Here is an 8645-nt window from a genome sequence, read left to right on the forward strand (position 1 = left end):
CAGGTTTGGGGAGTGTTTGTATCAGTATTTGTGGGATTTTGTATTGTATTTAAATATTATATTTTTAAACTTAAGAGAAATTGTGGTTTTATTGAGATTATCGGCTTGCCTAGTATCGAGATAAGCGCCATCACGACAGGTTGGGATTTTGGATCGTGACAAGTTGGTATCAGAGCCTAAGTTACATAGGTCTCACGAGTCATGAGCAGGTTGAGTAAAGTCTTACGGATCGGTACGGAGACGTCTGTACTTATCTTCGAGAGGCTGCAGAACCCTTAGAAAAATTTTACTTTCTTGTATTCTGTCGTGCGAATTTGTTGATTCTGGAAAATTAAATTTCTGTTAATCTATTCTCTCACGGATGGTGAGGACACGTACTACCAGATCGGATGGTCAGCCACCAGTTTGGACCGCGAGAGGCCGGGGCCGTGGTAGAAGTCGAGGTGTAGCTCGTACCACAGTTGGACCAGCACCTGTAGTACCACCAGTTGCTCCAGCTCAGGAGCAGATTCCAGATATAGTTGAGCTGACAGGATCAGCTCAGGCACCAGCTATGCCCATTGAGGTTCCAGGCCTTCAGAAGACATTGGCCCAGATATTGGTAGCTTGCACTGGTCTTGCTCGGGTGGTTTTGGCTCAGGCCGCACCTGCCACTTCTCGGCCGGGGGAGGGACTCATACCCCTGTTGCACGTACTCCAGACCAGGTAGTACAGGGACTTCAGATACCGGGGCACAACTAGCGCAGCCGACTGTAGCTGCTCATGCCCCGGTAGTTCTTATTATGGCAGATGATGAGCAGAGGAGACTTGAGAGATTTGAGAGGCTTCGACCTCCATCTTTTAGCGGTGCGGAGTCAGAGGATGCTCAGGGTTTTCTGGATAAGTGTCAACAGATGCTTCGGACAATGGGTATTCTAGAGACCAGTGGGGTCTCATTCACTACTTTTTAGTTTTCTGGGGCTGCCTTCAGATGGTGGGAGGCTTACGAGAGGTGTAGGCCGGTCGGTGCAGCACCCCTTATCTGGCAGCAGTTCTCCGGTCTATTCCTGGAGAAGTTCGTGCCTCAGTCCCGCAGAGAGGAGATGCGCAGGCAGTTTGAGCAGCTTCGTCAGGGTGATATGTCTGTGACACAGTATGAGATAATATTTTCAGAATTGGCCCGTTATGCTATCTGGTTGATTCCCACAGATAGGGAAAGGATCAGGAGGTTCATAGATGGCCTCACTTTTCAGCTGCAATTACTTATGACTAGAGAGAGAGTGTCTGGTGCTACTTTCAACGAGGTGGTCGATATTGCTCGTCAGATTGAGATGGTTCGCAGTCAGGAACGGGCTGAGAGGGAGGCTAAGAGGCCTCGTGGTTCAGGTGATTTCAGCGGTGTTCCTTCAGGGGGTCAGTTTTACCGCGGTAGGGGTCGTTCTTACAGACACGCTCAGACGGGTCGTCCAGCTCATCGTGGTGCATCAGCTAGCCATGGTTCTTACAGTGCTCACTCAGGCCAGTCTTCATTCAGTGCACTACCAGCGCAGAGTTCTCATCATGCCTCATCTGCTCAAGCTTCTACAGGTAATTCTTTGGGTTATCAAGAGCAACAGTTCCATCAGAGGAGGGGTTGTTTCGAGTGCGGAGAATTGGGTCATTTCAAGAGAGATTATCCTAGGCTGTTGAGTAGGGCTCTGCAGCAGAGTTCTCGACCAACGGCACCGGCACCAGCAGTTACACCACCCGCCCAACCAGCTCGGGGTGGGGGGTCATGCAGCTAGGGGTCGCCCAAGAAGGGGAGGCCGGTCAGGTGGCGGTCAGGCCCGATTCTATGCTTTTCCTGCCAGGCTAGATGTTGTTGTCTCAGATTCAGTGATCACAGGTATTGTTTAAGTGTGCCACATGGAGGCTTCTATATTATTTGACCCTGGTTTCACTTATTCATATGTATCATCGTATTTTTCTCATTATCTGGATATGCCCTATGAGTCCTTAGTTTTACCTGTCTGTGTATCTATACCGGTGGGCGATATTATTATTGTGGATCGTGTGTATCGGTCGTGTGTGGTAACTATTGGAGAATTGGAGACTAGAGTTGATCTCTTATTAGTCGGTATGGTTGATTTCAATATAATCCTGGGTATGGATTGGTTGTCTCCATGTCATGTTATTTTGGACTGTCACGTAAAAATTGTGACGTTGACGATGCCGGGGTTGCCAAAGGATGAATGGAGGGGTTCTCTAGATCTTGTTCCTAGCAGGGTAATTTCTTATTTGAAGGCCCAACGTATAGTTGGAAAGGGATGCTTGTCATATTTGGCCTTTGTGAGAGATGTTGATGCCGATACTCCTATTATTGATACAGTACCGGTCGTGCGAGACTTTCTGGATGTATTTCCTGCAAACCTGCCGGGTATGCCACCCGACAGGGATATTAATTTCGGTATTGACTTGGTGCAGGGCACTCAGCCCATTTCTATTCCTCCGTATCGTATGGCACCAGCTGAGTTAAAAAAATTGAAAGAGCAACTTCAGGAACTCCTTGAAAAGGGGTTTATTAGGCCTAGTATGTCACCTTAGGGTGCACCGGTTCTGTTTGTGAAAAAGAAAGATGGTACTATGCGGATGTGCATTGATTATAGGCAGTTGAACAAAGTGACAATCAAGAATAAATATCCTTTGCCGCGTATTGATGACTTATTTGACCAGCTTCAGGGAGCGAGGGTGTTCTTCAAAATTGATTTGAGATCTGGGTATCACCAGTTAAAAATTCGGGATTCGGATATTCTAAAGACGGCATTCAGAACTCGTTATGGCCACTACGAATTTCTTGTGATGTCTTTTGGGCTGACCAATGCCCCAGCAGCATTTATGCATTTGATGAATAGTGTGTTCCAGCCATATCTTGATTTATTTGTAGTAGTATTTATTAATGATATTCTGGTGTACTCACGTAGCCAGGAGGAGCATGCACAATACTTGGGTATTGTATTACAGAGTCTAAGAGAGGAGAGACTTTATGCCAAATTCTCTAAGTGTGAGTTCTGGCTTAGTTCGGTGGCATTCTTGGGACATATAGTGTCCAGTGAAGGAATTAAGGTGGATCCGAAAAAAATAGAGGCAGTTTAGAGTTGGCCCAGACCATCTTCAGTTACTGAGATTCGGAGTTTTCTCGGCTTGGCCGGTTATTATCATCGTTTTATGGAGGGATTCTCGTCTATTGCATCGCCTATGACTAAATTGACCCAGAAAGGTGCTCCGTTCAGGTGGTCGGATGAGTGTGAAGAGAGATTTCAGAAGCTCAAAACAGCTTTGACTACTCCTCCAGTATTGGTGTTGTCTACAGGTTCAGAGTCTTATACTGTGTATTGTGACGCGTCGCGTATTGGTCTCGGCGCAGTGTTGATGCAAGACGGTAGGGTGATCGCCTATGCGTCCAGACAGTTAAAGATACATGAGAAGAATTATCTAGTCCACGATCTTGAGTTAGCAGTTATTATTCATGCCTTAAAAATTTGGCGGTATTACTTGTACGGTGTCCAATGTGAGGTATATACCGACCATCAGAGTCTACAATATTTGTTTAAACAGAAGGATCTTAATTTGTGGCAGCGGAAGTGGTTAGAGTTGCTTAAGGATTATGACATTACCATTCTCTATCATCCCGGAAAGGCCAATGCGTTGGCTGATGCCTTGAGTCGTAAGGCGGAGAGTTTGGGTAGCTTAGCATACTTACCGTTAGCAGAGAGGCCTTTAGCTTTGGATGTTCATGTCATGACCCAAAATCTAACACGTTGTGATGGCGCTTATCTCAATTTTAGGCAAGCCGACAATCTCAATAAACCACATATCTTTTAAATACGAAAACATAATGATTAATTTAAGCGGAATAAAATCTCACAAGTACAAATATAAATACTCCAAAAACCCGGTGTCACTGAGTACATGAGCATCTAATATGAATACAAGTCTAGAAAATATGGTCTATAAAAATCTGAGACCAAATACAGTAAACACGGAGATAGGGAAGGAGAGGCAAGGTCTGCGAAATACGACAGCTACCTCTGAATCTCTGAAAAATCAACCGTGCTAAAAAATTAAAACCCGCTATGTCCGGGAACACCTGGATCTGCACACGAAGTGCAGGGTATAGTATGAGTACAACCAACTCAGTAAGTAATAATAATAAATAAGGAACTGAGAAGCTAGTGACGACCTATACAAATGCAGTTCATTTTCAATAATCCCAGCAAAGAATAGACATACTTTAAATTCCGGCAGTTTAAGTCAAATCAGTTTTATACAGTTAAAGTGCAGGTATTTCGGATATAGAATCTTTCAGAAATTTCATAATAATGACAGATAGCAACTAAGTGCATCAACAAATGATAAGCAAGTACATCCTCTCAGAGCAACAGTCACTCAACTCGTCACAACAGCTCAACCACTCGGCTCTCAGCCCTCAGCACTCACACTCAATGGGTATCCGCGCTCACTGGGGGTGTACAGACTCCGGAGGGACTCCTACAGCCCAAGCGCTATAATCCGCACGGACAACTCACGTGTTGTACGGACAACTCACATGCTATAGTATCAATATCTGGATCTACACAGACAACTCACGTGCTATAGTATAATATCTGGATCCGCACGGACAACTCACATGATGCACGGACAACTCACGTGCTATAGTATAATATCTCACAATTAGCCATCGGCATCACTCAGTCATAAATCTCTCCAGTCTCTCGGACTCTCAAAAATCATGAAATCAGCCCAAACAACAATGATATGATGCATCAATAATGAACAATAGAGACTGAGATAAAATAACAAGTAAACTGTGACTGAGTACAAAACAACAATTTAGCAGATAATTCAACATGTGCACGATCTTTGTGGGTCCCTACAGTGCCAACACATAATCTAAACATGATTTTTAATATGATTTACAGTCAAATTTCTACAACACATAGAGAGCATATAGTTAACAACAAGTTATTTAACTTTACAGTTTCACGGGACGGACCAAGTCACAATCCCCTAGGTGCACGCACACACGCCCGTCACCTAGCATATGCGTCCCCTCCAAAATAATCACATAACACAAAAAGATCCGGGGTTCCATACCCTCAGGACCCGATTTATAATTGTTACTTACCTCAATCCATATAATTTCGTACTCCGCAATGCCCTTGCCTCGTGAATTGGTCTCTGAAAGCCTCGTATTTGGTATTTCTGCTCTCAATAGATAATCTGTCTCTGTTTGAGACCAGTCAACTGTGCACTGATTGGAGCTTCACACAGTGAGTTGTCGAATTCGCCTTGTTCATGAAAGTTACAAAAACATCTTCTTTTGTGACACACACCATTTTTGTGGGTTTGGTTCTTCAATTTGAACTTCAATCTGTTTGAAACTGGTCATTGAACTTCGAGGATGAAAATGAAAAGAAATTTGTGTTCTTTTTAATAATGCTGGACAGAGAATTTGAGACTTCAATTCTCCTTATACTATTAGTCTATAATTAGGAGGTGCCTATAGCTAGGTAGAGAACAAATTCTAGTGGAATATATGAAAATATGTGCTGTAAAGATAAGGGAATATATTTCTTATCTAGAGAGTGAGAAATTACTTGTGCAACACTACAGTAAATCAGCGGCAATCGTTGAATTGAGACGACGTGGCCTAATAAAATAGCCAACTGTTTGTCTTATAAAAGTACTTGAATGTTGTGGTAATTCTTGGTTTGACTGGTCCTTTTCAATTTCTGGTATTAACTTTTTCAACTTTAAGTTTTCATCTTCGAAACTAAGTGTCTCAATTCTTTCTAAAATCTCACCGGACCCGAACCAATTACTCCGGCAAATCGCATAACTGTAAAGTACAAATTGAGCAGTAAATGGGGGAACGGGGCTGCAATACTCAAAACGATCGGCCGAGTCATTACATTCGTTCCCACTTAAACATACGTTCGTCCTCGAACATGCCAAGAGTTGTTTCCAAGCCATCACATCACTATTCCATCAAACCATGCACATACCCGGGGTGATCTTACGCCACCCTATTCCATATAGGCCTGACAATACAATACAATTGATGATCATTACTTTAATCTTAGTCCGTAAAACTTATAACCTAATTTTCAATATCTGAAATTTCTTACAAGACCCGAATCTCACATCTACACACTGTATTAGCCTGAACAAGCCGTATCCAGCCATAACCATAATCTCAGATATAATCGTATAACATGCTACACAACTCGCATACTCGTAGTACCATTTCTGATCACAATAACTATTCAAAACCAACCAAGTACTAGTATAAAACCCTGCATTCAACAGAACCTCATTCCAAAACTTGTACACTGCCAAAGATGAAAGAAACAATTTAAAACTCATAACCACTCATCAGATCAACTAGCCATGGAGCTCTCTCGCCCCAACCCAAACCACAATCCTCTCCTAAGCCGACTTTCAATATTATCCTCCTGTATATACCATAATCAAGCCTGATACTACCCATTCTAGATCCAATAACCTTATTTTATTAAACACAACTATCCCACAGACACGCCACATCAATATAACTCAAGCCACAACTGTGCAATCCGTGTACCCCAAATATGGGAGATGTCTCAAGGAAGAGAATCGTATTGCAAGTTCAACAAGTACCACCACAACCACAATGTTACAACCAACTCCTCAAATTTCATGAAGAGGATAACCGTATGCGCATGTGCACAATTGTAGAGGAAGGAAATTAATGAATCAGATAAATTATCATAGAAATAAAATTTCCACATACGGCATGGACAACTAACGTGCCAATAATATAAATCGCCTGGCATGGTCACATGCCTCTAGTCCCAGCATATCATACAGGAGAAATTAAACAAGTACACATGTATATGATAATGAAATAAGATTCTCATGCTCCTGGACTGGTATAAATAACACTCCATAGCGTAAGCATGTACAAAGTCTGCTATCATACTTCATATTAGCAAGTTAACGCATAAATAGTAACTACCCCGTTTATTCAGGGGAATTAACCTCTTAGTAACCTCAAATGTAGCCCAGATAGTTCTCAACAAAGGTACGAACACGAGAAACGTTATAACTTTACGCTTAACAGTCAGCTCTAGGCATATCATAGCCTAAGAATTCTTTAGAGTATGAATACTTTCCCCGATGCCCGCACATTGGCTCAAACCTCACATATATGCACACTTATAGCGCGTAGCTATCACAAATAATTAACGCAACTAGTGCCTTCACTGAGTTAAAATAAAATACTCACCTCAAACAGGCCGCAACCCGAAATAATATACTTCTGAGAACTTCCAGTCTCCAAATTCATCAAACACATGAATCATCGTAACTGATCCCAACTCCAGCACTAGAATGACTAATAAGTCTTCCATTCACGATCTTCCCATGAGGAATACTTTCATAATTCTTCCATGCCACATAGCAATAATTTGAATATCAGCAGTCTATCAACCAGGTGAGTACTGCAATACCAATGAACATCCGTAAGTCAAAACACAATGCACCTTTTGAAATACGCACCCTTCTCAGGGGTTACCGAACAGTTATAACATTCATCTAATTATCTGAAATTGACTATTCTGTCTAAATTTTGTGATCTTCCTTTCGAGAGTGAACTGCCACCTTGTACTTGTAAATCTTACTCTCGCACCACACACCACATCTATCATGCCATCATGTGACAAGTACGAGAATCTCATTATCAACTTTGGGTAACCAACAAATTACATACCAGGTCATTCAGTAACCTTCATCTTGCTTCCTTCCAAGAGGAATTCAAAATACACAATACGTTCCCTACACCGGTAGAATATATCTGGTTCAACCCATGGTAGAAACCATTAAGAACACTTTGAAATCCATTTGAACATAACCAAGCTATCAGAACTGAATCCTTCTAACTCGACCAAGCCACGCAGGTCACCAAACCTAAGAATATTGCCACCAAATTTTCTGTAAAGTCTCACATCATAATTACCCCATAAATATCACAACCGTAACACTCACTCTGAAAATACCTTATGTGAATTTAAAATTATTCCTCTTTCCTTTCTTATACTGAAATATAGAATCTATAGTCATACAAAATTACCGCAAGTCCCGACACCTTCAAATGCAAATCTCAGATTTTATCCATTTACAAGTCTGGAAACATTCTCAATTGCTATATATAATTCTCAAACCCATTAGAATTTTTTCGGGAGTCACCCACTTTGCTCAAATCTAAATTGCACCGCCCAAACAGGCTGAAAGGCACAAGCCTCATTAGCACAACAACCCCCAAAGAAGTAACCATGCCTTAATACCACCAATCAAATTCATACTTCGTGTGCACTACATTCTTCAAAATAATAATTTAATCATTCCATGATTTCCGTATTTCTATAAAGTGCCATATAACCCGTATTCAGGAATTTCCTTACTCGAGTCATCCTCGATCTCCATCTCTGCAAGTCATAACTGATCCACAAGTATGTCTCCGACCAAAACTAAAATTTAACACAAAACCATGAAATCAAATTGTCAATAGTAGCCCCCCCACCCCCCTCCCCACTTAGCTTTAAGCTGCAATTATATAAACTCAGAACCCACAAGGATTTATCCTTCTC

The 8645-nt window shown here is 42.0% G+C and overlaps 1 long non-coding RNA gene across 1 annotated transcript; it reads right to left on the reverse strand.

Annotated features, from left to right (window-relative positions):
• Positions 1-3834: 3834 nt before the first annotated feature.
• Positions 3835-5421, reverse strand: LOC138906803 (uncharacterized). The gene is made up of 2 exons (XR_011414473.1): positions 5144-5421; positions 3835-4111 (listed from the first exon to the last, which is right to left on the reverse strand). It is a non-coding gene; the product is annotated as an uncharacterized lncRNA (long non-coding RNA).
• Between the last annotated feature and the right edge of the window lie 3224 nt (positions 5422-8645).

The sequence above is a fragment of the Nicotiana tomentosiformis genome, chromosome 2, assembly GCF_000390325.3.
Source record: "Nicotiana tomentosiformis chromosome 2, ASM39032v3, whole genome shotgun sequence".
Classification (NCBI taxonomy): Eukaryota; Viridiplantae; Streptophyta; class Magnoliopsida; order Solanales; family Solanaceae; genus Nicotiana; species Nicotiana tomentosiformis.